Raw genomic sequence first — 27,849 nt, forward strand, 5'->3', positions numbered from 1 at the left:
CTGCTGCAACTTCATGGGCTTCTCAGCCTCGGAGCCCTTGAGATCGTATCCCGACTTCCCTCGTCTCCTTCTCAGACCCCTACTGCGTGAGGAGCAAGACAACACAGAGAGAACCCATAATGTGAGACATGAGTACCTAGTCACTGCCAAAGTCTTTCCTATTTCTTAAACAAAAAAAATCTTTAATGGTTCAATTTTATTTATAAATTCCTAATCATGTTTATATTTCTTTTTCACTACAAAATACGTAGACTGTGACCACACAGCAAGTGAGTGGTAGGGCTGGGATTTTGGCCCAAGTTTGTCTCACTGCAGAGCACGTGCGTGTTGGATTTCTCTGCTTTTGTGATTCTTTCAGCCCTTGTGTTCTATGACGTCTACTGAGCCCAGGGTGCATTTTGAATTTTCCTTTTTATCTGGTAAATTCCTGACATCAGCTTGTTGTCTTTGATTTGCGTCTTGCTCTGAATGCCAAGAGATGAAAAATAATGAGTTAATTAAAGGTTCCAGACTTCTTTATCAACCTTTTAAACATATAAGATAATAAAATAATTCACACAAGTGGGGGTAAGGAGTGGAGAAAAACAGAAATATTATAAAATTTGTTTAAATCACCAATTGCTTTTATTTCAACCCAGAGATGTGGATTTCAAACCATGTATAGCTCCTTTGTCAATTCAATCTTTCCCCAGTTAAGGTTTTTTAATTAATTAATTTATTTATTTACTTATTAAATTTTCTCTAAAAAATAGAATCAATTCATTGTGCCTAGAGATAGGCTTTCACGATAAGACTATATGGAAATAATTTTCTTCTTCTTATTTTTTGTCTGTTCAGTTTAGATTCTGAAGTTTAGAAGATCTAAAAGGAAAATTATGTATTTCTACATGGAGGATGAATTATTGCAATACTACAGTGAGGGTGTCCCATTGAGATATGTAATACAGGTAAGATAAAGCCCAGAACAGGTAGACACCCTGCCGACAAGATGGTTAAACAACTTACAAATGGGGTCAGTAAACCAGGTTGCTCCTGGCTGAGGCAGTTTAACACATTTTTTTAACTAAGAAAGTCCAGTAATCCTAAACACCTAAATACGTCTCAATAGATACATGAATGTCACCAGTTGCATAACTTTCTTTTAAAAAGCGATGTGTTCTGGTGCTCATTTTTCTGTTACTATCTGTGTTTAGGTCTCACTGGGCCATACAGGAAATCTGCTACTTGTTTATACTGCTGTGCCTTGGGAAAAGACAGAGACAACAAGATTTTTTATAAAACTATTTCATATTTTTCAGTCTCTTACTCTAACTCCCCAAAAATTATCTCTGCAAGGATATTTTAAAGTTCTTTCACTTTCAAAGAGTAGTCTTTTACCTAATTTGAATCTCTTTTTAAAAATCGAATTTCAGAAACTAAAGCCATATTGAAGAGCTGCACTTAATTTTGCAATGATTTGGGAAAATATTTCCATTCTACACTTTATTTAAGAAAACTGCAGCACAATTCCAGCAGAAATAAAGTAAAAGAAAGAACAAATAACTTTCCTGATTCATTAGATGCTTATTGCAGCATTTTTCACCTAACACATGGCCCTCTGTGGCAAAGATTTATTTGTTCTCATATGCCTGGAGAATAACTCCTTCCTTGTTATCACTCTAGTTGGCTTCTACCTTGTCCAGTCCTTTTAGTCTATCACCAAACCTAATGAACAGCCACATTTGGCATATGCATGGATGTTTTTGTATGTGAAGTTACATGTTTTCTTCGCTTTTTATTTCCTTTTGCATTTGTTCCCTTTTGATATATTTTATACTCTGTGAAGAGGGAGCTTGTCTTTCCTTGACCTTAAAAACTTGAGTTTAAAACCTTGACTACATATGGTATTTTATTCACCTGTTACTGACTGATCGAAAAAGGAAAAATACTCTCTTCCTCGACTAGTAGATGTCAAGCAAGGAAAAGTATCACAAGATACTTTATCACCTTTAATCTCTTGCACACATCCTTGTTTTTAAATGTTAGGGTAGTCTTCCAAGAAGAAGTCATAATAAGTATTACAGGTGCAAGTCATTTAAAACAATTGTAGAATGCAAGAATTACATTAGAAGTCCATAAGAATTCTAATTTCATTCACACACACACACCAAAACACAATGTGTATAGTCAGTCATGGAAGTTAAATAATATAAATCCTGCTGAAACTTAGCAAGTTTGTTCTCAAGATGGATAATGTGTTAGCAATATAATAAAGGGATGTTGTGCCACATAAACCAAGAATTCAGAATGCAAACCATTGGACCCACAGGATAGGTTTGTTTTATCTGAGCTTGGAAGAAAAGGACCTATGAAAACAAACCAATTTGCTTCCAATCCAAATTATCAACTGGAGAGATTCTTCAACAGAATACCAGAAACAGATGTGAATGCCTTTTCTCCATGACTGCAAGCCAGTAAACGATTCTTGGCCATTTCATCCCTTTATGATAAAACCTCAAGCTCCCATCCACACCAGGAAAGAGGAAAATGCCAGAGGAAATATGATACCATTTGGCTCCATATTTTTTTATCATCTTCCCTGTAGATACTGGACATGTTACCAGGTCTCTGAACAGTGGGTTTTACACTGACAATGTTTTTAGGATATTACCTCATTAGGACATATTTTCTTCAGTCTGCAAATAGAGCTTGCATTCTGAGTTTTGGAGAGTTGACACATTAAGCATCTTTCCACTTTTAAAAGGGAGCAGGCTCATGTAGTAATGACTTGATATACAAAAATGACTGTTTTCTTTTGAGAATAATTTATTGTTCTGGAATCTGTATTTTCCAGGAGAAGCTAATGTGCTAACTTTCGAACCTTTGGATACATGAGTTCAAATTTGGCCCATAGTAAGCAACGAGCAACAACGTTTGGCCTGGTCTCAAACTATTCTCTGGGTTTCTGCATCATCATACCCCACACACAACTCAACACCATTCACACAACTGAAAACATCTGCTAGATAAAGATCCCAGATTTGGGAAGAGAGGATCGCCAAATACTCTCAATACCTCACTATTGGAAACCAAAACTTACCACTGATGTTCAAAGGCAAAGTCAGGAAACGATTTGAGATTCACATAGATTATCGAAAGCTGACCAATGGGTTCTAGAATTCTTTATAGAAATCTGGATTTTTTTTTTTTTTTACTGTACTGTTCACTTACATTAAAACTGTCCACTTGGGTGGGCCCCTTTCTGAAGTTACATTTGTGAAGACATATCTCTGCAAGAAATATATGCTGTAGGTTTCCAATTGGTGCAAAATGTCCTAGGTCCTTGTGGACTTAAACACAACCACAGATGTTCTGGAATGTGGAAAAGGATTGTGTTTAAAAACACCAGAGGGTAGACTGGTCACAGTTTAAAGCTATGTGGAATCATTTTCAGTAACTTTCTTGTCTTGTTTTTAGCAACCCATTTCCTCCACATTTTCCACCCTTTAAAAAGAAAAAAATTAAAATCTTTCAGTAACAGATGGAGGACATTTAAATTAAATATTAAGCCTAAAATCATTTCCTGAGAGAGTTTCTTTAAAGTCTGGTATTTGCCTTAAGTATGGAGCTTATCATCTTACAGAAGCCTATGAAGGCAATTTACCTCTCATCTTAGCTGCTCATAATTGTACCCATTTCACAGACTAATATTTCATTTTATATTGCTTCAAAACCCTGCAACAGATACATATATTCTAGTTTATGGATCAAGGACATTTGAAAGAAAACAATGGTCGCCTTTCTTAAGAAAATGTCCCTCAGACACAACATTGTACATGAATGTGTAAGAGCAAGGGTACATGGATGTGTGTTTAAGAGCAAGGGTGAAGAGAAAATAGGAGAGTTCAAAGTTGCCAGTTTCAAACCCCAAAGGGATATGTAAAAAAAGAGAAAACATCCTTAATAAGACAAAAAAAAACCTGTTATATTTGAGGGAAAAACTATGAGCAAAGGTATAAAGGTCATGGGGAAAATGATAGAAAGAAGATTCCATATCACACTTGCATGCCAAGTTCCTCCTGGAATAACTGCACAGTCCGAGAGCCACACCTTCTTTTCCATAGACCCAGTTCAGCTTGGAATCTGTGGGGAACACAGAGCAAAGTCAGGCTGTATCAACATCTGTCCTGGATGAAGGAGACAGAAACAAAGATGCAGAGATACAGGATGCAGGAATGTAGTCCATCAAAGTGCCTTACACCAAACTCCCACTACTCCACAGAAAGCCCAGCGATGAGGCTGAGCTGGGCTCAAAATTAACTATTGCTGAGGTCTGAGATCCAAATGGAAGGGACAAAGCAGGTTGGTGACTATAGACCAAAACTGAATAATAGGCACATGGTTCCTGGCACTCTGGCCAATCTCTAATTTTATGGCCAAGACATTTTAGAGCTAAAGGAATGGAAATTTACCTAGTCCTATCTTCTAACTGTTTACTCAAGGATGCAAAGTGGTAAAAGGGCTCCAGAATCTTGTCCCAGTTCAGTCCCACTTCAGTGTAGTTCTACCACCCCATTGTGCTTGTGTTGTGAGTTGGTCGCCATTTCATCCCTTTATGATAAAACCTCAAGCTCCCATCCACACCAGGAAAGAGGAAAATGCCAGAGGAAATATGATACCATTTGGCTCCATATTTTTTTTTCATCTTCCCTGTAGATACTGGACATGTTACCAGGTCTCTGAACAGTGGGTTTTACACTGACAATGTACAGTGGTCAAGCCAATGGCAGGCCTGGTGAGGCCTCCAGCTAGTGCTGAGTTCGTCCTACATGGCTCTGTACCTTGAAGTAAATGGAGGGTCTACAGCCCTAAATACCTCACCTGCTTATTTCAGTTTCCTCTGTATGATACTGGAATATACCTGCCTTCCACAGCATTCAGAAGCTGATAGAACTAGTGTAAGAAAGAAAAATATGCAATGAATGTTGAGTGAAAAAAAAAGCCATTTCATAAAAATCGTTTCTCAAAAATCAGTTTGCTAATTAATAGTTTTCTAAATATTCTTTAAATACATTAAGTTGGGATGGAATCAGCTTCAGACAGTTTTCAGCTCTTTGTTATAGTGACTGTATGTAACATCATTTCCCTGAGTCCTCTACAGTGACTCCTATCTATTCCATGGTGGTCAGGGCAACCTATTCTTGGGTAGATGCATACCAAAACAAATGCAAGGAAGAAAAAAGGGGGCTTAAATTATCTATCTCCTTAATTATATAAATCTCAGAAAGACAACTATAGAAGGGCCCTAAAACTTTTCCCTAGTCTATGATTTTTTACTATAATGATGTAAAGTCAGGAAAGGTAGCAGTTTTTGCGAAAGGTTAATTTTCCCTGACTTCAAACATCTTACTCCCAGGCAGTAAAATGTCATTTCAATTAGGAAATATAGAAGATAGTAGATGGTAGGGTTGTTTTTAATGTTACATTGGCAAAATAAAATATTAACATTTCCATTTGATAGTAATAATTGAACTTCTCTCTCAATTCCTTATGCATAAATGCAATAATAATTTCCCTATCCTCATAGAAGGGTTGTGAGGATCAGTTAAAATAATGAATACAAAAGCAGTGTAAATTGATTTAGGTAACACATGTCAGAGATCATGACCCTTATGACAACCAATTAACTGTACTGTAGGCAAGAAGAAGCAATGGAAGTGTCCTAGTGGTGAAGATAAATAGCAATGTATTCTAAATAGATTTGACTCTAGTGGTAAGATAAATGCAGTTGGAATTTTTTAACGGGGAAGGCTGCTTTTTAGTTAAAGTTCACATGGAAGAACTTAGAGGCAGTGTGATCTGGGAATGTTTCGCCTTTTTCTCTAGAGGCAGGAGGGGCATGCTTTTCATTGAGCAGAAACTCAAGGGGAACGATAGAGAGAGAAATAAGCAAACTCTCAGTGAAGGACCATGAATCTGGCCAGCCGAAGGAGAAGTTCACTATCAGGAGAAGTGGGTAATAAATTTCAATACATTAGGGGAAACCAGTTGATGATGGGCAATGAAAGTCAAACTGTGACACTGGTACGTGCCCTGAAAAACATTAAGGAATCACAACTGAGCCAGGAATACAAAGGGAGGAGGGAATTTTTCAAGATAAGAATTCTATGCTCAGTCCTCTTACACAAGCCAAAATAACAAACTCTTGATATCTGACTTCTGTGGTATATTTTTATAATAAATGTATTCTTTAAAATACCATTTATTTACTCAGATGAATGAATATACAAATCTTGTTAGCATCTTTTTACTAGAAGAGTATTTGGAAAGGATACATATATGAAGGACTAAATTATAATTTTCTTGAGTCTTTTCATCTCATTTAATCCTTTTGCTTGCCAGTAATGAGAAATAGCTAATACACCAGCAGAAACAATGAGTTGGGAGGCAGATTACCCAAGTTCCTGTCCTAATTCTGCCACTAATTAACTGAGAGGAAAAATCATTTAATCTTTCCATGTTGGCTTCCTCCTTTTTAAAATTATGAGGTTAAATATGTGCATCTCTATGGTGTATTTTTAAATTATGGGGTTAAAGAAGTTAACCTCCAAGATTTTTTTCCAGCTTTAACATTTCCCGATTGTAATTTCTTAGTCCTGTGACATTGCAGTGAGTTGTTGACTACCTGGCCTAAGCTGTCATAGATTAAAGTACTTTGGGAAAAAATAAAGGAATCTGTCTATTAAACTTTGGAAAACAGGATCTGTTTTTTCACTTTTGTATAAAGCTATTTTTACACATTGGTTTCAACATGATTCAGGAGATGGAACCTATGGAATTAAGTATTCTAAATAAAAGAAAGTACTAAATCTCATTTGAATCCATGGGGAAAAATGTTAATGGAAAGAAAGAATATTTAAAATAAAATAAAATACAACTTATAAAACCTAACTTCTGTGAATGCTATAGAGTCCTTCTTTCCACAAATTCTGTTTAGAGAACATTTTTCCATTAGGGAGATATACATATAAGCATGTGTCTATGTACATATAAACACACAGATGTGCAGAAACTGCACACATACCTAATGTGTATGTGTGTGTGAGAGAGAGAAAGAGAGAAAGAGTGATACGCACATATTGTAGAAAGTAAAGTTGAATAGAGTACCCTTCATCCTTGGAGCTATCAGACCTACCAAACTACTGAATATAGAGAGTATTATGATCACTAATAGGTTTCATCTACTTAGAAAAATTAAGTCAATTGTTTGCATCTTGAAGGCATTATAGTTTTAAGCTTAAACATCTACTTGATGGTTCACCTTACTTTTAAAGAGAACTTAATACATTTCCCAAATTTAGAGTCTTAAAAATGTATATTAATGCTTATTGGCTCTTGGGAAATTGTTCTAGGAATATGACCTATCAAAAATCAAGAGACTATAGTTGATAAAAAACTGAATTCAAAGATGTACCTCTGTTGTTATTTTTTGTTTGTTGTGATTGTTATTTAAAGAAAGAAAGATGACACTAAAATGTTTAACCAAGAGCCGCAGTTTGTAGAAACTAAAAGGTAAGTACGTTTATCACACTTATTTCATGTCATGGGATGCAATTCTGAGCTGTGCAATTTAAATTGATATAGATTATTTACATTGGGTTCAGAGGAAACAGCTGCAGGCATCTGTGGAAAAGATAGCAAAACAGATTCATTCGCCAGAGTGTTCCACTCTTCAGCCATGGCACACTAGGGTGTCGCAGCTTATTGGCATTCCTGGATATTGAGCACCCAGGCTTCTCAGCAGCAGATTGGGCCTGAGCTTTCAGTAGGTCAGGTCCAGCCTCAAACAACTCCATCCACTCCCCGCAACATGCCATACAAACATCATTTTCTATGTGTTCCATCTGCAGAGAGCTGGGAAGTACGGGTTTCATTTATACTTGAGAAATACACAGCACAACCTAGAAACCCATATTCAGAAGATAAGCAAAAAGTACCAATCAAACATTCATTCTACTTCCTTCCAAACACCTTAACATCCTGAACATTGACAAAAAGTAAATGTTCATTTGGAGTAGCTCCTAAGTACCTACAGACTCCAAATGTCACATAGTAAATAGTGGGACCAGCTGTTTTCATCACTTCACAATACAAAAACCGTAAGCCCATTTCCCAAATGATTTTTGCAAATCCACACAGAGACGTCAAATTAGGCAAGGTCTTACGGAATCTAAACGAAAGCATCCTATGAACTAGAAGCCACTGGGGAGATGTGCACTGAAACCTTGCCCTCATGTGCCTCTCTGCTGCAGGAAAGCTATGATTCAAAAGCCCTCCCTGTTTGCTCTTTGGGAGGGCTGCACACCTCATCAGCTAATTATTGGAACTCTGATAGGGAGTAATATTGGAGTGGTAGTTAGAAGGATAAAGATCTGAGTTGTTTTCTAATGACAAACTAGTATCCTGAGAATATAGAGCACTTACTAATAATGATTACATTACAAGAACATATTTTCCATTTCTAAATCAGAAAGATTTATGAAGCTGTGTGGTCATGCCTTGTAGCTGATGTTTCCAATGAAGAATAATCTAATTTCCTAGGGCAAATCACACTGATGTGACCTAGAGACATTTCTGTTTTGTCACAACAGCATTTAATTTGAACTGAAATTAGCCAGAATGACACCATGTTCCTGGCAAATGGTATGATCCAAAAATATCGCCATGGCAACACGTGTATTCTATCAACAAGCCCCCCTTCGTATTTTTTAAGGTCTCATTCTACGAGTAATTCTGAAATGCATGAAAAAAATGTTCAGAATGCCTACCTGTTGCTATAAGGTATTTGTAGTTCAGTTTAAATGACATGCAAAGTTTTTGAACAATGTATTTCTCTTTATTTAAAGAAACATTTATTTGCCCATTTAGGCCAGATCCACTTTGTAGATGTAGTGAGAGGTCCCAGAGATGTTTTATATGACCAAGTGCTGAAATTCATTTTCTTTTTACTGTTTCTTTCATCACCTTCTAAGAAATTACATGTTCATTCCAAGGAGTTAGGTCTCAACTGACCATGGGAAGGTAATTTTTAGAAGTTTACTTCTTTAAGCTAAAAGAAATCATAGAGGAAACAGTGAAAGTTCATATTCTCAAAGAGGCTTTAGTTCTCACTTCAGTAATCGAAACAGAAATCTCTTTTGATTTTATATATGAAATGGTTATAATCGGCTATTCATAGGTTTGAAGCAGTTCATTTCCTGCCTTCATCAACTAGGTTTATTAGATGTTTCTAGAAATAACAATTTTTACAGGGACGAATTTGAAAAATGATAATTAAATGTATTACACCGTCCCATGCAGGTTGATGCATGGTGGTTAAAAGGGAAAGAAGGGGAGAAGACAGGAGACAGAAGGTAGAGGAAGGGAGATGTTATACAATGGGCATTGGCTAATAACAATTGAGTCTCACAGAAAAAAAAAAAAAAAACACTGATTTTCCTGAAAAAAGAATAAGAGTTATATGATGCTGGACACAAGTGTTTGTGAGTAAAAGATAAATAATGATGATAATAACAATGATGATAGGAAGTTGTTTCAAAAAGTTGTAACTTGGTAAAGACTTGAAATGTTCTCATCTGAAGTAGTGGCCATATGAAGATCACATGTGGACACTTCAGTTTTTCTGTGTATAATAGGTTTCAGCTTGAGACCCTTAGGAATGAAAACAGGATTGTTCTGTATGAAAAGAGTACCTCTGATTTATCATGTTCGGGGTACAGCATAGGAAGAATGACCTTTTCAAAGATGTTGCTTTATGTTTTGTCAGTAGATTAATAATCTAGAAAGCCAAACACTATGTGTAAAGTCATTTATTTTTCAGTTAGAATTGAACTTCTTAACTGTATTGCATTTTCAGTTACAACAACCTACTTCTGGGTTCTATGGCCTCATTGGAAATAACTTTTTGTTTGTTTCTCTCTGTTTGTGCTTGTTATCTTTCTGCTTGTTTGTATCTTGTTCCATTAAGTTTATAGCAATGAGGACAGTGACCCATATTTTATTTCCTTTAGTAGAATGCTTCTTTATTCTTTGATAAACAATAATTCATAACTTGTGGGAATTTTTTTTTCACAGATGGATAGGACTATTTTTTTCTTTAAACTATAACAACCGAAAGACTTTCTTCAGTATAGCATTCATTAACTCAGCAACTATTTAAGTAGTAACTCTGCTATGCTAAGTGTGATGACTGTCAGTGGATAGCCAAGTGTGAGCAAAATACACATGGTCCCTGTCCACCAAGACATATTCACGCAAACATATAGTGACACTTCTAATGACAAAAATCGAATAAAGGCTGTAAACAAGGGATGGGGCTAGATGATAAAAGGATGGGGCACAGTTGGAAGCTAGCAAAGGACTCCCTAAAGTTTAACCTGATAATTGAAGATTAGTCAAACTTATTCAAAGAAAGAAAGTGGGTAGGATGGTGGCCGGTAAATAAAGTGTGTAGGTAGGGAAGTCAGGGACGTGTATTGTTAAGAAATACAGGGGAGAGCAGTGAGAGATGAATTCAAAGCGAGATGGTCAGAGGTCGGAACAGGAAGGGCTCTGCAGGCCTTAGGAAGAGGTTTGGATTTTATTCTAAGAGTGAAGTGGAATGACTGGAGAATAGTGAGAGTGATATAACATGATATATATATATTTTAAATCACTTTGGTTATTCTGCAGAAAGGATTAGAAGGGAGCATGAGTATATACAAATAAACCCAGTTAGAAGACTACAGTCCAAGCAAGATATAATTTTGGACTCGATTAGAGCTGTGGCAGTAAAGGTAGAGAAAAGTCAACAGATGTTAGTTATCTTTTGGATATAAATCAACAAGATTTGATGTGATGACAAATCTGGGAAGAATAAAAACCGAAGATGACTCTCAGGTTTCATGCACGGATAGGCAGTCTTCAGGGTGCCCCCGATTCTCCCTTCCTCTTGGCATTCACATTCTTGTGTGATTCCCTACCACACTGGAAGAGTGTTGGTCTGTGTGATCAGCAAAAAACAGAAGTGGTGGCCTGTGACTTCCAACGCAAGGTCATAAAAGACGTCATAATTTCTGCTTCACTCCCTCCCTCCTGGATGACTTGCTCCTGGGGAAAAGCCCTATGAAGAGTCCTACGTGGCAGGAAATTGAGGCTTCCTGCCAACAGACAGGAAGGAACTGAGGCTTTTTGCTAAACTTCACGTAAGGGGACAGTTTGGAAGCAAGTCTTCTAGGCCTACTAGAGCTTTCCAACAATTAGCCCCAGCCAGCGTCTTGACAGCTACTTCATGAGGGAGCCCAAGCCAGAACCAGCCAGCTAAACTGCTGCTGAACTCCTTATCCACAGAAACTGTCAGATAATAAATTGTTCTTTTAAACTACTAAATTCTTGGTAATTTGTAACACAGCAAAAGATAAGTAATACATTTGCTTAAGAAATTAGAGGTTCTATTTACTAAGCCATCAAGGACTAGGGAAGAAACACATTTTTAGGAAAAGATCAAGTACTGGCTTTACACATACATATAGAACTGTGTGTTCTCTGAAATATTCTAGAGTGGATGCTATGCAGAAAGCAGAATAAATGAATATGAAATTCAGAATTGTAATCTGAGCTGACGGTAGATATATTTGGGAATAAAAGCATACAGATGATAATTACAACCGTAAGAGGAGAGGCAATCACTTAGGAAGAGTATGACATGCTAAGAGAGAGGAGGAGAGGATCTAGGAGCACCAATACCTAGATATCTGTATATTTGCACCTCTTTTGCACCACTTTAGTCGATTTGACTTTCCTCTTATGCCAGCCACTGCCACGGTACCCTCTGCACGAACTCTTCTCCAGCCTTTGCACAGTACAAACTGACAAGGCCTCTTATCAGCCTGCACTGGAGCTTCTCTGCTGCGCTGCCAGGAACCACTCAGCCCTCATGCAAGGGCAATGGGGAAGTCAGGAGCTGTCATCGCCCATGGGATCACCAATTGGAGAGCCAGAGATGACGGGTAAATGCTTCTCCTTGCATTTCTGAGGCAGACGTCCCGAGATGCATTTCAGAGGGCTCCTACAGTGTCTAGGGCTAACTTCCTGAAGTGGTGGCAACTCATTTTTGCATTGGTTTTCCATCTTTTCCTACGGTCTTCTCCTGTCTCTCAACAGTGCTCCCTGGGATCACTACCCAAATAAACGAGCTGCCTGCCAGCTTTTATCTCTTTTCCAGGAAAGCCAGGCCAGGATTGTCTGGAAGAAAAGGACCAACTAAGGTAGCTCAATAGATGTTAAAAAGAGGCCAAAGTGGGAACACCAGGAAATGAACGTCACAAACACCAAGAGAAAATGAGGGGTAAACTCCATTGAATGGTACTCAGAGGGCTGGTCAAACAAAGGAAGTTGCACACTTCACTTTGCATCAAATTTTCATATCACCTGACCTTCACGGCAGCCTTATAAAGTAGGCAAGACAAAAGTTATTTATCTCAAGATCTCGGTAAGGCTAGCACATCCAGAAATGTTAAGTGATGTGTCCAAGCTCACGTGTTAAGGGTCCCCATGTTCTGATTCCAGTTCATTTACTTCACAAACCATCGCTTATACCACAGTGGTCGGAAATCAGCTCCACCGAGTATGTGTAAACCTCATCATTTATAAGATTTAATTGCAGACACATGTTGGCAACACATAAGTAGCTGAAATTCTAGAAGTTCTCTGAGAAATTTTATATTGTAGAAAATTGAAGTTTTTTTTAAAGGACTTAAATCTGACAAAATAATCAAAAGGTGTTACAAATGGCAACTATTTTACAGCTAGTAAAAGTTCACCTAATAAAAATTGTAGGAAAGCAAAAGAAAAGACTGCCAGATTCTTACTGAAGACTGAGGCCCTAGCAACTGAGATTTATTTCAACACTCTATTACTTGAGAAAATCTCTAGACTAAGTAAATCAGATAACTTGAAAATTTAGATTACGGTTGTTCACATAATTGTTGGGATTTGAGGATGCCCAGTAAATGACACTCCTTTTCCCTGAGTTCTGAACAATTGCCTGAATTCTGAATATTTGAAAGAGGAAGCAGTCAGTCAGAGAGCAAAGTGCAAACAATCTGTAATAGCTAAATTAGAGGACATGGTTTAGATAGGCAGCCACTGGGCATTTTACCAGTCAAAGCCCCCACCAGCCTGAATCTAGGCCTTGTGAAAATATGTATCCGCAATACACACAGTATTGCTGCTGGACAGGTCAGGCAAGAGAGAAAAGAGAGGAAACCCTAGCATGTACGTTTTGCTAGATTTGCATTCCCAGTGAAGAAATGTTAACTAATAGATGTCACATGCCAATCAGAGGGAGAAAGGGACAAGGAACAGGAGTGTGTAAGGAGTGTGCAAGGAGCAGGAGTGTGTAAGGAGTGGGGCAAGAAGCCAGGTGCACTACTCCACTGAACAGGATTTTCCTTTGCAGATGAAATTAGTAACAGGGAAGGATCCCAGGCAAGTCCTGGTCATCTGGAACTCTACCTTCAATGAGAGGGTTGAGTTAGGAGGAAACATGTGGCCGATTGGAGAGAAGGTGGCATAAAGAATACTGCATAGCCTCCAAGGGAAGTATAATTTCGATGCACACAGTTGCACGCCCAGAAGCACACACCTGTTCACCTGGGAGTCTCTGGGGAGTACACAGTTCATCTTCTACCAGGTGCTGACCAGCAAGCTGAATGTCCTGCGCTTTGCTTCCTTCATGGCAATAAATTGCCTGAACATGCTCACGTCCAATCCTTTTCCGTACCACAAAACCTATCAGCCTCACCATGTTTATAACACCCTTCTTGCAGGCAAGCAGCTCTGATAGTCTGAAACAGACACTGATTTAATCCCTGCTAAACCTTTGTTAATCAGAACAAGAACTTTATTTCTAAACAAAACTCCTTTGATGTTTTTAAAAAGAAGCAAGTCTCTTACCCGATTCTAGAAACTTCACCTAGAAACTGCAAGATGTGTTCCTTGCAACAAATGCAATATAAAATAACCATAAAAAGGGAGTGAGGCACATGGAAACACAGGGAAATATCAGAGCAAATAATTGAAATAAAGAAAACCATGGGGATAAAAATTCACTCTTCACCCTTCATAATTAATACTAAACCTGTGATCATTAAAGACAGTGTTGCTTTATCCATGCAACGAAACACAAATCAGCAAAATGTTTCTTCCTATGCAATTTACAGTGTTGTCCCTTTAAATCTGTGAGCAAAATACTGACTCCAAGAAATACAGACTAGTGATTTTTATCTTTGAGGCTAACCACATTTTCAAGCTCCCAATACTAATAGCAACATTTAGTATATGCTTGATACTTTTGATACTTTCACCTTTCCTTTCTCCAGCTACATTCCAGGGCAACCGACATAGACCATGAAAATTATTTTAGGTAAAACGTTAGAATAAAATATACTTGGATGCCTAAATACAAGTGAGGAAAAACGTCAGGGTAAATCTCTAAAGCAGCAAAATTTGTTATTATTATTGAGAATCTGTTCCTGGGACTTTTTCCTGCCCTTTGAATTTTAATACATAGCAATATAATCCATGTACTTCAAGTTGGCCATAGTTTATTGATGAAAGAAAAGATTTCATAAATCTGTGTTTATTAACTACGTTGTATTTAAATACAAAACTTTCCATACATATAAACACCCAAAGAGTTGTTTTTGCTGGTGCTGGCTTATGTGTGTTGCTCTAACGACCCCCTTCTGTAGCCCTGGTAGCTATTTTTAGTGAGTAACTGACAGAGAAAAGCTATGCTTGTTGGACTTTACAGTTGCTAGATAGTCTAATTGATAATTAGGAGTCAAAGATAATGAGCAAGAATGTTTTACTTAAACCATTTTGAAGAATACTTTGTGTATAAACTGAGCATTCTTTCTGAATGCTTTATCTGCTGGTTTGCACTTGATTTCATCCCATGCAGTATCCTGCCTACATACGCTGAGTAAGTGAAGGCTACTGAAGACCTGCCTCTGTCCTTTGTGGCTGCTGTGTGCTTATTATGTCCTGCAGAATCAGGAAGATCATTTAGATTAATGCGTTTAATCCACTAATCCAAGTGATGCTCCTCCGAGCATGTTCAGGGTCTGAAAGGATTTTTGTTCTTTGCGAGGGATTATTCCGTGCATCCTGTACTTGCTTGTAGACTGTGCTTCAGAGATGCCAAGGCAGGTGGGGTTGGTGGCGCAAGCCTTCCTGAATGCTAGAAATACTTGGTGGGGGCTCCAGAGGTAAAGGTGCTTCTCTGTGGGTGACACTGACGACGGGACCCCTTTCAACTGGACACAACACAGCCAGATTTACCGCCAGTTTCTGGAAAGCACTAAAGCAGAAACAGAGTCCTGGCCTAGCAGTTAAGGGGCACGCAGGCCTACTGACTCAGTATTTGACTGGGGACAAGTGGCTTAATTGTACTCAGATTCCTCAACCCTAACGTCAGATGAAAATAGTGATTAACATTTTTTAGTGCCTTTGGCATCTCATCTGGTAAATTAGGCTCGTTCTGACCTAGAGAAGTGAAACGACCTGTCCAAGGCCAAAACTTCCTTAGTGCCCAGGCAGAGAGGGGTTCTCAGGATTCCTGTCTTGTAGCCCTGTGCTCTGTTTTCTCTACTGTCAGCATGGCACTGCTCCCAGCCCTGGTTGGAGGAAATGCTTTAGAGCAGTTTTTGAACACAGTTTAAAGAACACGTACTTTTGCTGAGTGTTCAATTTCGCATTTTGCAAAGTTATAGACCAATGTTTCTTTTTAAGACAAATGTTAAAAATATATAAATAAGCTGCTTCAGGCTTGAAAATAAAGCTTTGTAAACTTGAATTTCATCCTTGTTTAGAAGCTGACTCGGGCTGGATTTTATTCAAATTCCTGTTCTAACTCAAAAGGAAAATGGCTCCCAAATGTTAGTCTCTCAACGCCTGTGTTCCACACCAGCCAAAAGGTCTTGGGATTTCAAAGATCCATTCAACTCCGAAGCAGAGAACAGTGCCTTGAATATGCAAAAGTTCACATTAAGTTCTCAACAGCCATTTGTCCATTTGTTTGTAAATCTCTTCGAAAATCCAAGTTGTCTAAGATCGTTTTAAGCGCGTAGCTATCCACGTATTTTCACCTAATAGGAGTACGAACTTATCTTTAGTATCTTTAAAACCAAGGACACTTTTCTTTGCTGGCATAGGATGTAGCAGGCATTTTTTCCAAGAGTCGGTATTGTCTACACTGACAATCTGTTAGGGAGTTCACTTCTCCTCATTTTGGTGATCTCCACAAGCTGGAGGCAACTCCTTAGCCACTTTGGTGTCTACACTAGCTGCCTTGTTCCTACGTTGATGTCCCAATGAAGAAACGATTCAGCAATACCCTCAACGTGTTTAGTTTTTCAGTCCTTGAACCAAAGGCTAGCCATCTCTTGAGTTAATATTAGGCTCAGAGGCACTTTTACTGGTCCTGATCGTGTAGCTGTGTGCTTCAAGTTTTCCATCGTTTCTCTGTAGCGAATATGATTGCTTGAATTTACCCCCCACTTCTTCATCCATAGCAGAATTCTAATTCATCCCACATATTCATGCCTATGTCATGCAGCCATGTATCTTCCAGGGAGTAAGACATTGTCTCACTCCTACCACCCCAGTTTCAAGAATGGGACTGATTAATATATTCAGACTAAGTGTTGAGACTGATTCATAAATAGACATGGACATAAAACACAAAAGAAGTATGAATGAAAAAACTACATTACAGACTAATGGGTAGCTCAAAACTCAAGAATTAAACACCTGCGTAACTACTAACATCTGTGTTGACCGGCTTTTGTTCCTGACTTAAAGGGTCTTAAGAAGAGATCTTTGCATATTGTTCTTAGCCTGTTAATGAGTTTTTATGGGGAATGTAAAGAATTTTTACCCTTGGATAATTCACCTTGCCCAGTTTATATCTCTTATCTTGTAGAGGAGAGGATGAAAAGCTGAACTCTTTGATCATATATGGTGTGAGATTGGCAGGAGGGATTGCACTATACAGTCTGATACACCTTAAAGAGTACAGGTTCCTATACCTTAAAACTGCTGAAATATTCACAGGATGTTGGGTCTATTACATTGAAAACACATGTAAAAAAAAATTTAATTGTAGAGAATAAAAGGTGAATAAAGAGAAAGAAAGAAATGAATATATAGAAAGAGGTCATTCCAAACAGAAATAGTGATTTTGTTTAGCAAAATTATCAGAGAAGAGCAACAATATTTTTGTTTATTTGTTTTAGAGCATCTTTGATGAGATAGCATTTAAATGCTGAATATATAAAATAAAATGCCATTTAACAATATTAACCAGTTCACTCCGCGCACACAGTATTTCCTGTATCCCTTTGGTCCTCCACTGCTTCAGGTGTTAAGGTTTGTCTCTAGAACTTTTTGCCTCAGGGAAGGAATGTAACAACAAAAGGCAGAATGTTCTTTCTGCTTCTTTCTGGCTTTTGAGTTTCAAAACACTGAAGTTCTCAGTGAATGGAAAGGACTCCAAGCATGGATAAAATATTTTGGAGAAGATACCCTGAGTCAGAGCAAATATTCCTCATCCCTCATTCCCACCCCACCCTGGGCTTCAGACTAAGGGCAAACAAAATCCTCAGGTTGAAAGGGAAGTGAGCATCAGAGATAAGCTGTGAGAGAAGAAAGCTGGGTGGTTTTAAAACATGGCTCCAAAATTCTCTGACAGTTCTCCTATTGAGAGGTAAGAGTCTATGTCCCCTTACCTTGAACCTACGGGCATTTGATTTCTCCAACCAATAGAGTATGGCAGAAATGACTTATGTAACTTCTAAGGCTGGGCCATTAAAGGTAATGCAGCCTCCACCTTATGTTTTAGAATGCCAGCTCTTGGTGCCAGGAACAGCCATGTAAGAATGCTGACTACCCTGAGGCAGCCATGTTCAAGGAAGCCAAACCATACGGAGATGCCTTGGTAGGAGCTCCAGTCAGCAGTCCTGGTGTTCAAGCCATCCCAGCCCAGGCCGCAGACATCTGAGTGAATGAGGCATCCGATGACCCTGGTCCATAGCCACTGAGTCTTCCCAGCTGAGAACTAGACATCAGAGAGCAGAGCCACCGTATCTGCTGTGCCCTATGTAAATTCCTGAACCACCAAATTCTATGAGATAATAAAAGGCATTTAACCTGCCAGATTTTAAGCTAATGTATTATGAAGTGATAGTAATTAGGAAAGAGGAGATTGCTTCCCTGTCTGAACAATTCCTCATGGAGGATAAACTTCTCAGATCAGAGTAAAGGAGACCATGTCCATCTCCAGGATAAAGACACAGGAAGATCAAAGTCCCCAGTGAAGAAACACCTCCAGTTAAGTATAGGTACACAGGGCCTGATATCGGGTCACAGAATTGGCCTATTCTCTATGTAACAAGTACCATAGAGTGACCCCCATACAACTCCCACAGGCTCCCGACAAATTCCTACTCATCTATCAAAACCCAGTGCCAAAATGACCTTATCTGTGAAAGTTTTGCCATTATGCCCAGGCCAAGCAGAGTGAGTTCTTTCCTTATTAATACCTCTATAGCTTTTCTTCATGCTTCAGTTCCGACACTTCTTATACAGTGGTGTAATCATTTATTTATATGTCTCTGTCTTAGAATTCTGAGCTCCTTAAGAGCAATGTATTCATCCAGTATAGTGTGGTGATTGTTAAAATGCTAGCTCCCAATGAATCATGCCTCTCCATATCCATGATCTCATTTAGTTCTCCCACATTGACTCTAAGCTTGGCTATACGACTTGTTTGGGGCAGTAGAACACTGGTCCCATGTGCAGCATGCAGAGGCTTTAAAAATGCTTATGAAGTGGGGCTTGCCTTTCCTCTTGAAAAAGTTCAGGCAAGCATGCTGGACACAAGGCTCAGCAAACAGCCAGCATCGATGGCTGGACTTGTGAGAGAGGCCATTTGGGACTGGCCAGCCTCCACCTGACTTACAAATTGAACATGAGCCCTTGAGTGAGCATAGCCAATGTTTTCTGGAGAAGAGATGAGCCATCTCAGCAGAGCCCTGTTCAAATAGTAAGGACCACTGCGGCATGTAGGAGGGCCACACAGATCTCACACAGGCTAGTTGGGCAAATGGAGGGCAGGATTCAGAGACAGTGCTCTTGGTTGAGAATAAGGCACTGTGGCAGAGACCAGGAAAGAAAAAGAGTGGGACAAGTAGGAGTGGGGCTGCTTAGACTTATTCATTGACACACTTGTCCACTAGTGCATATCCTAGACATTTTTCCTTCAACATTGCCCTTAAGGTGTTTTAGGGTGCACTCTTTTAGCTTAATTTTAGACTGTACCTATGACATGAACTTGCCAATTCAGGGGAGAGGAAGTAATCCAGCTTATTCAGGGAAAAGAGTATTTACAACATGGATATGTGGTTTGTATAAAGGTCTTACCTTTGACTGGCTACTTTGATGCTGTTAGAGACGGTGATAATCCACTCCCAGGGACATTTGGTATTAGGAACTGTTTGATGATACCGGTGTCACTCTGAAATTAGACGCCATCCCTCATTTTCTCACTGCTCAATTCCTTCTCAAAAGAACTCGACAGATCAGATTAGCGGTGCATTGTTTCTCTATAATTCTCTGGTTCCTCTAACAGAGTCAGGGCAAATTTGAAGAGAAGAAATGCAAACCAGCTTGAGGCAGGAGTGCCCAATTTGATCAAAATGAAATGCAACCATCGTGGGTTCGAGTTTGGTGGTCCAAACCATTGGAATGTTTCAGAGACATCTAAAATGCAATGCCAGTGTTGTTTTATTTGGTTTGGGGTTTGTTATCCTTTTATGTTAAACAGGAGTTTGGAAAAATTGCATGAAAGACTCACTGTCTATTTTCATGGATGCCTACATACCAAGTAGCCAGTGTTACTGATAAAGGAAAACTTCAAATGTACGTGGACAAAGTCTCTACTCACCTACCTCATGAACTTGGAGGAAGCCAAGGATGAACCACATCTGATCTTCATTTAGCCTTCTACCTCACAGGAGCAATTCCTTATGAGGACTAGATTCAGAGCCTTCAAACTGCACTTAAAACCGATATTCACCTGGATCCTTCTGCAGTGTCCTATGTAATACCTTTGTTGAGTCCTTTGTGCATCAAGGTAACTCTTCTTGAGGCTGGACCAAGGGTTGAGTTTAACACCATCCAGATCTTCTTACAGAAGACAGAGGAACTGTACCCTGTGTTTGGACCCTAGAGAAATAGGACACCATAATCCAAGTTTGGAGAGGGGAAGTTAAGTTCCAAATCCAGGGCTACAAGTTATAGCTTTGTGATTCACCAAAACATATTCTTTACAATATACTATTTTCAAGTATTTTATTTTGTTTGTTTAGCTCAGATAGCAAAATAAGTCTTGTCAGTCAAGACAGACTTCAAACTGCCTGCGCCCGTTAGAAACGTTTCATTAATAACATGTGTTTACCATTGAGAGAAGTAGACTTTGTGTGCTAAGATTTTGTTTGTCAGTCATTCATTGGAACCCCACTGTTAATAGCATACAATGGTTTGTGGTTATGCCACAATTCAACCCAGGTTTAAAAATACAAACTAGAGCCCTGGTGGTCTAGAAGGAACAGGGAATAAGGGAAGGTATTGGCTCAACCTGCTTTGTGGGCTGGTGGCTTGGAATGCTTTACAAACTAATCAAATTTATTGACTATGATCCTAAGGAAAAAAAATATCACATGCTGGGGTGTGCATCCTGGTTGGACTGCAGTTTGGCGAGGTTCTGAATGTCTGAATGGGGGGAGACAAGGCAGCTATTTGGCATTCCTTTCCACAAAGACAAATTAGAAACAGATATCACAGAATATGAGATTTTTATTCAACAGTCTAATAAGAAAAAGAGATTTTTCCCCTATAGTTTTCATTTAACTGAATGTTCAGATAAGTTAACAGAATTAATATTGTGCTAGGCCAGATAGGCAGTGAAAATTCTATTAATTCAGTAGTTTGAGCTGTAGTGTTCCAAATGAAGCATGTCGAAAAGAATCGATTTTGCACATAATGTCATTCTACCTTCATTGGGCTGTCTGAAGGCTAGTTAAGATCAAACACTGCTAGCTATATATGCACTTAGGGCAGATCTATAATCCAAGGGGAAAAAATTACATTTTGCACAGATCTACGTGTCTGTTCACTTAGAATACAAGAAAACATAGCTATCTGCAGTAATGGATAGAAAATGCCTTTGTGTTTAATGAGCCACCTCAGTTATACACTGTGTACTGAACCATTGATTGTTGCTATATGATGTGTTTATGAAATCTCATAGTCATGGAAATAACACCATGATCCTAAACATTTGTGAAATCTTATATCACATGTGCTTAAAACCAATTTTCCAGTTGCTTACAATGTATGCTTCAAGAAATACTTGTATTTCAAAATAAAACAAGATCACATTTTGAGAAAATTTAGCCCATTAAATGTATGTTAAATTTAAAAAAAAATTATATTAGCCCATCCTCAAGTTATATCTTTACACATTCCTGGAAGCAAGGAGAGATTTCATAACTTTAAAACTTTTAATGCTTTGAATTTGTTTTCCTTCTATCACTTTTTTAAAAAGAAAAAATAAAAGAATTGTATCTAGAGAGACAGTTTACTGCATTGATTTTCCAAGTTCTGAGTATTTAGAATATGAATAGGAGACAATATCTGTTAAACTCACACTTCACGTTCCAAAGTTAAAGTCAACACCCCCTTAGCCCCCAAGTATGACTTGTGCACATGTTCTCTGTGCAGCAGTATGCTAGGAAAATGAAGGATACAAAGGTGAAAAAACAGACTACCTCTGAGGAACTGATCATTTAGCAAAGTACAAAAGTCCTAGTGGTTCTTAGACATATTCTTTAATATCTGAAGGAGGAGCATTTCTGTCTCTTACTTTTACTCATATATGATTCTTGGAGGTATTTTCTTGACACTTTGATTTTAATAGGACCTTGTGTATGCAAACATTTTTCTTTAATTACCTGTGATGGAAACATAAAATGGGAACAAATAGTATTCAGGGTAAATGGCCCTTTCCCAGGGATGAGGGGAGGCAGCACACATAGGTGATGAATATGAGGCTTGCTGAAGGTGAAAAATAGTTGACCCAACCTTGACATCCACACCGAAGGAAAAATTTCTAGAAACTGTGTCCCCTGCTTAACCTCTGACCATGTCATAATACAATCAGCTTTAATCCAAACTTCTAGTTGATCCACTATAAAACAACATTTTGGGGTTGTACAATATTTAATAATATGACAAGAATTTATTTTGTCTTGTGAGGAAAGTAATTATTTCACCAAATCACTTTACAGGCTAGGTTTTTTTTCAAAAACATGCCTTATTTATAAGATTTCACATAGTAAATTCCATTTTCCAGGGAGTATATCTATTCGTTCATGTTATTGTATAGACAGCTGTAATCTGCTGTGTTTTTTTCCAACATTAATCTTAAGTTGGATTTAAACCAATTCTAGATTAATATAATAAATTATAGATTAATATAATAAATAATGTCATGTACTGATTTTGTTTAATTAAAAATATCCCTTATTATAGAATCTTGCAACTCAGTTCTTGAGAAGACTCTTAAAGGTAAATTTTAGACTTAAAATAGTACTGTTTATCGCCATCCTCGCAGTGTTGTCAGAAACTGAAAAGGATTTCTCTGGCTTATTATTTTCAGAAGACTGACAGTTTCCTGAAGGAGGCCATGGCTAATACCAACTTGACATTGAAAACTATACAGTGCTCTTACCGTTGTAACCATCTTTGCTAAGATTTTCACATTGTTTAAATCTGCAGATGGGAATCCTTTGATGCTAGTATGATTTCAAAAATCTCCCCATTATTCCTGTGACCCCTGGGGGCAACTATTGCTTGTCCAACATTATGACCAGGAAGAGTAAGTTGCAAAATGTTAAGTGATTTCTGGGAGTTTGATACTTACATTCTATTTGTGGAATCACATTACCTCTTTTCAAAGCTTAATAGAGCATCATTCTTGCTTTACAGTTTTGCCTAATTAAAATTAAGAATTTCTCTTAATCAAAACATAATATGAAGGCCATAAAAGGACAACTCACTGAGTGGGAAAAGATATTCACAGTATGTGTATATCATTAGGGACTATTATCTACAACATACAAAGAGCTCCTACAAATCAATAAGAGAAATGCAGAAACTCAATAGAGAAATAGGTTAAAAGATTAGAAGAGGATATCCAAATGGCCAAAAAACCTACGGAAATATTCTCAAATTCATTAGACATCAAGAAAATGTAAATTAAATGACAATGAAATACCACCAGACTGGCTAAAACAATAAAGCCAAAAAATTCCAAGAATTGACAGAGATATGAAACCAATAAATATATGCATGTATATCTGTATATAACAAAATACATATTTGAATTTACCAAATGACGAAACTAGAATGTTCGTAGTAGCACTATTTGTAATAGCCCCAAACCAAACTGGGTCTGTATAGATACTCTATCAGTGATAGAGTATATAAATAAACTGTCGCATATTTACTCAGTAGAATTTTATACAGCAGTGAGAATCAATAATCTACAAGCATACACAGCAATAGGGTAAATCTTGCAAAAAAATATTCAGCAAAAGTCATCAGACCAGAAGAGTATCTGGTGTATGATCCCATTTGTATAAATTACAAAATGAAGCAAACTGAGCTCTGCTGCCAGAAGTCAGGACGGTGGTTAATCTTATGACTAGAAAAACTCATCAAGGTATACACTTAAGATAAATACACATTTCAGTATATGTATTCTCTATGAATAAAAAGCTTTAAAAATAGCTTTGTCTTCATATTGCCTAGGAAAACAATTGTCATATATCTTCTCTGTTATCATAGTAATAATCATGAAAGGTGAGCTTGATAGTTGCCAAAATCAAACATATAGACTTCCAGTTCATTTCATTTTAACCAATCAGTGAATGGGAGATAATCTCTTTTCCTTCTTTCCATTCCTCCTCAAACTGGGCCCCATTTCCTAAGTTATGAAAGCCTTCTTTCATCTCAGGGAACTGGCCTTGCTTCACAATGAGGAGGAGGAGGAGAGACAGACCAGTCTTTCTAAAAAGAGATGGACATTGATATAGCCATCCACCCATGTGTGGCCCCTTCCCTTACAATCCACGCCATGTTTATACTTTCAAGGATCTGTTTGGGAGAACCCAGAAGTTCATGGCTATGTACCACAGTTTGAGGGCCAAACTTCCTTCCTCCACTTCTTCCTGTCTTTCCTTCCTTCCTTGATTTTATTTATTTACTTAGTGAAAAAGAAACATTAAACAAATGTTTTCTAATTCTGGGAAACAACATTGTACCTCCTACCTAGATTAGAGTCATTAGTAAGTCATTCATATACCAGTTGCTGTTTCAAGCCAGGGAGGAAGCGAAGGCAATCCTTGTGGTGACGGATATGGGAAAGAAGAAGCAGAGCTCGAACCTAAGTATTTGTGCCATTTCTACACCTTGGTAATGAGACCAGGAGAGCACCCTTGTCCTGTAGAGTTTTTAACACCTTAACACAGGGAACCTGCCAAATCAACACTTCCTTTCTCGATGGACCTAATTAATCTGCATAAAGATGAGCAATAATTCCTCTCACTGAAAGCCAAGGCATGATTATCAGAAATTTAATATACTTCCTTTCATGGTTTATAACCAAATTAGTGGCAAAACAAATGGAGCAAAGCATCTTCAACACTATCATTATTAAACTGACAACTGGGTTCTGGGAAGCATCCCAGACAGCTGAGTCCAGTGACCTCAATCACATTTCAGGAAATGTTATTCATATGTCCTTAATCCCTGGAAGCATAAAACATAATGTCACAAAGACAAGATCTGGTTGGCCTGATTAGAGATTTCCTACCACCCATAGAAGTCTTTATCCACAAATTCTCCTTACTTGACTCTTGAGTGGATAAGTAGGGACTTGTTTGTACATCAAAAAGGCAAGAGTTGTACTGATGTGTTTTAAGAGATTACTCTCTTAAGAGTACTATAGACCTAGACAGTGAAAATTGGAAAAATAAAAAGTATCTTTGACATTTCTTTTACTCTAGAATGATTGTAAAACTAGTTCAAGATTTCCACCAAATCCCTATCACCTAAAATTTTATTCAGCTATCTATAAAAACAGGTAACACATATATTAAGGCAAACCCTCAATTTACAATGACTTAATCTAATAGAAATTTGTCTTCCCACATTTGAAATGTTGGTGTTCCCCCTAGAGGTAGCAAGTGATTGTCCCCCATGTGGTGATTCAGAGACCCAGAGTCCCTCCATCTTTGGATCCACCATTCCTGGGACCTGTCCCCATTAGCTGCATTGAGCTGGAAGAAAGGGAAAAATAGTAGAAGGCATACCTGCTACTCAACAAGCCAACTCTGAAACTTCTGTTCATATTCTGTCATTGAAGATCAACTGTATGGCTGCCTGAGATGGAAGGAAAGGACTTGGGAACTGTAGTTCTTGGCTAAGCAGTCACCTCTGAGTGATAATACCCCATCTTGGGAGGGGAAAGATGGGTTCTGGTGGACGCCTGGCCATCTGTGTCACCACTATCTTCACCAACATTGGTAGTAAATTTTACCATCAACCAGGGTAATGAGTAAACTTGTTATTTCAGTTAAAAATGGAAGAGAGAAGTGAATTAGGGAAAGGTAGAGGTTAGAATCAGAGATTTGATTTTTCACCTCTACTTAAGAAATAGCCACAGCAACACACTTTTTAATTCATCGACCCAACTAGTGCAGAGAAGACATCTCTTAAATTCCAGATCTAGGCTCTATGGACACAGTAGTGAACAAAACAGAAAGCCTGTGTCCATGAAGCACCCATTCTAATGTAAGAGTCAAAGAAGAAGCAAATACACAAACAGATACATAATGTCACATAGGGATAAGCGCTGTCACGAAAAGTAAGGACCACAAGGTGGCTGCTAATGGCAAAAGTCCTATTTTCAATGGTGAGGTCGAGAAGGTCTCTCTGGGAAGGTGACAACTGAGCAGAGATCAAAGAGAAGTGAGGGAATGGCTCATTAGAACACCTGAGGGAAAAGCAAGGCCCTCAGGCAAAGGCAAGCTTGACTCCTCCAAGGAAGAGCAGAATGGCCCGTCCCTCTTAAGAGGGCTGCGTGGGCCGATGTATGCCATTCATGCAGGTCGGCTTAGGAAAGAAGCACTGGGGAGTGGGAAGAGAATGGCTTTTGAATCAAAAGACACAGATCGATCAAAAATAGAGTAAGCCACTTAGAGCTGGTATTAGTTGTGGCAAATCATTAACATATTTGAGCCTATGTTTTTTTCATTAGCAAAATGAGAAGACCTGTTTCATTGAATTGTTATGAAGCTTCTATGAGATAATGCACATAAATTACTACTACATAGGACATTGCAAGCAATCAATAAACATGAATTACTTCTACTTTTATACCCAATCCCAAAGTAATTGAATGGGAGATGATCTCTTTTCCTTCTTTCCATTCTTCCTCAAACTGGGCCCCATTTCCTAAGTTATGAAAGCCTTCTTTCATCTCAGGGAACTGGCCTTGCTTCATAATGATGAGGAGGAGGAGGAGAGACAGACCAGTCTTTCTAAAAAGAGATGGACATTGATATAGTCATCCACCCATGTGTGGCCCCTTCCCTTACAATCCACGCCATGTTTCTATATTTAAGGATCTGTCTGGGAGAATTCAAAGTTTATAGCTATGTACCACAGTTTGAAGGTCAGACTTCTAAGTAGGCCTCCTCTCCTTCTATTCTATCTGTGCTCAATATTCATTTACTTAAAGCTCTGGCAGAGACTGTTGTCCTTTGGAAAAGTGTTGGGGAAAGATGAGATTAGGGTTTTGGGGGGTTTTTTCTTCTCAGACTTCCTTTTGCAGATTCTCTATTTGCCTTGTGACTTGACTATGGCCAAGAAATTTCTGCATTTGTTGGCATGCTAATTTAGTTTGCTTTAGCACAAATACAAATCTAAAAGTCCTACTATGATTCCATTGGAACAGAGCTATATTAGCCCACCAACTACAGTTTGAATTAATCTGTGTGCACTTCTTCGTGTGCCATTTTGAGAGTAGAGTTTCCTCTTCTTTTAGGATGGGAAAGTGTATACATGTACTTCTGAATTTGGCTCTTTGACTTAGTCATTTGACAGCAACTTCCTCAAGTCTCCCTCACTAGTAAGTCCTCAGCTTCGTAAGGCAGAACTCAGTCCTTCCTGACTTCAAGGAAGCACTTAGTTGTTCTCAGGAGTACAATGCACCACAAGTTATTCAACATTTAATACCTATACCCTAGAGACCTGGTTGTGAGTCCCTTTTTCACAGTGGCCATAGCTTTACTATATGAGTAGCACTTCGAGATATGTTTATGGAGTACTTCTGACTAGATTTTATAATCATGAATTCATTTTACTTGCTTGGAGTCAAATTAGGTCTTCCTTCTTCCTGGGACCTACCAGTCCTATTGCCAGCTCTCCTGCATCTCGGGCACTGAGACATATTTTGGTAACTTCGTATTTGAAAACACTCATCAATTGAAATTGAGTTGGAACTACAATCCTAGGACTTCAATGAGACAAACAGAACATCTGCAAGTATGGCAATAGGGATATTTGCATTTTGAGAAATTGAAGACATACTAGAGCATCCCTGGCCTCTGTACCAGCAAGAGCCCATTCTCTTAAAAAAGT

At 38.3% G+C, this 27,849-nt stretch overlaps 1 long non-coding RNA gene across 2 annotated transcripts in view; it reads right to left on the reverse strand.

Moving 5' to 3' along the window:
- The window catches only part of LOC140848547 (uncharacterized), a 41,815-nt gene extending 13,966 nt beyond the window's left edge, over positions 1–27,849 (reverse strand). For both annotated transcript variants that reach the window (XR_012129630.1, XR_012129631.1), the window contains exon 1: positions 1–27,849. This is a non-coding gene — a long non-coding RNA (uncharacterized lncRNA).

This window comes from Manis javanica, chromosome 3 (genome assembly GCF_040802235.1).
Source record: "Manis javanica isolate MJ-LG chromosome 3, MJ_LKY, whole genome shotgun sequence".
Taxonomy (NCBI): domain Eukaryota; kingdom Metazoa; phylum Chordata; class Mammalia; order Pholidota; family Manidae; genus Manis; species Manis javanica.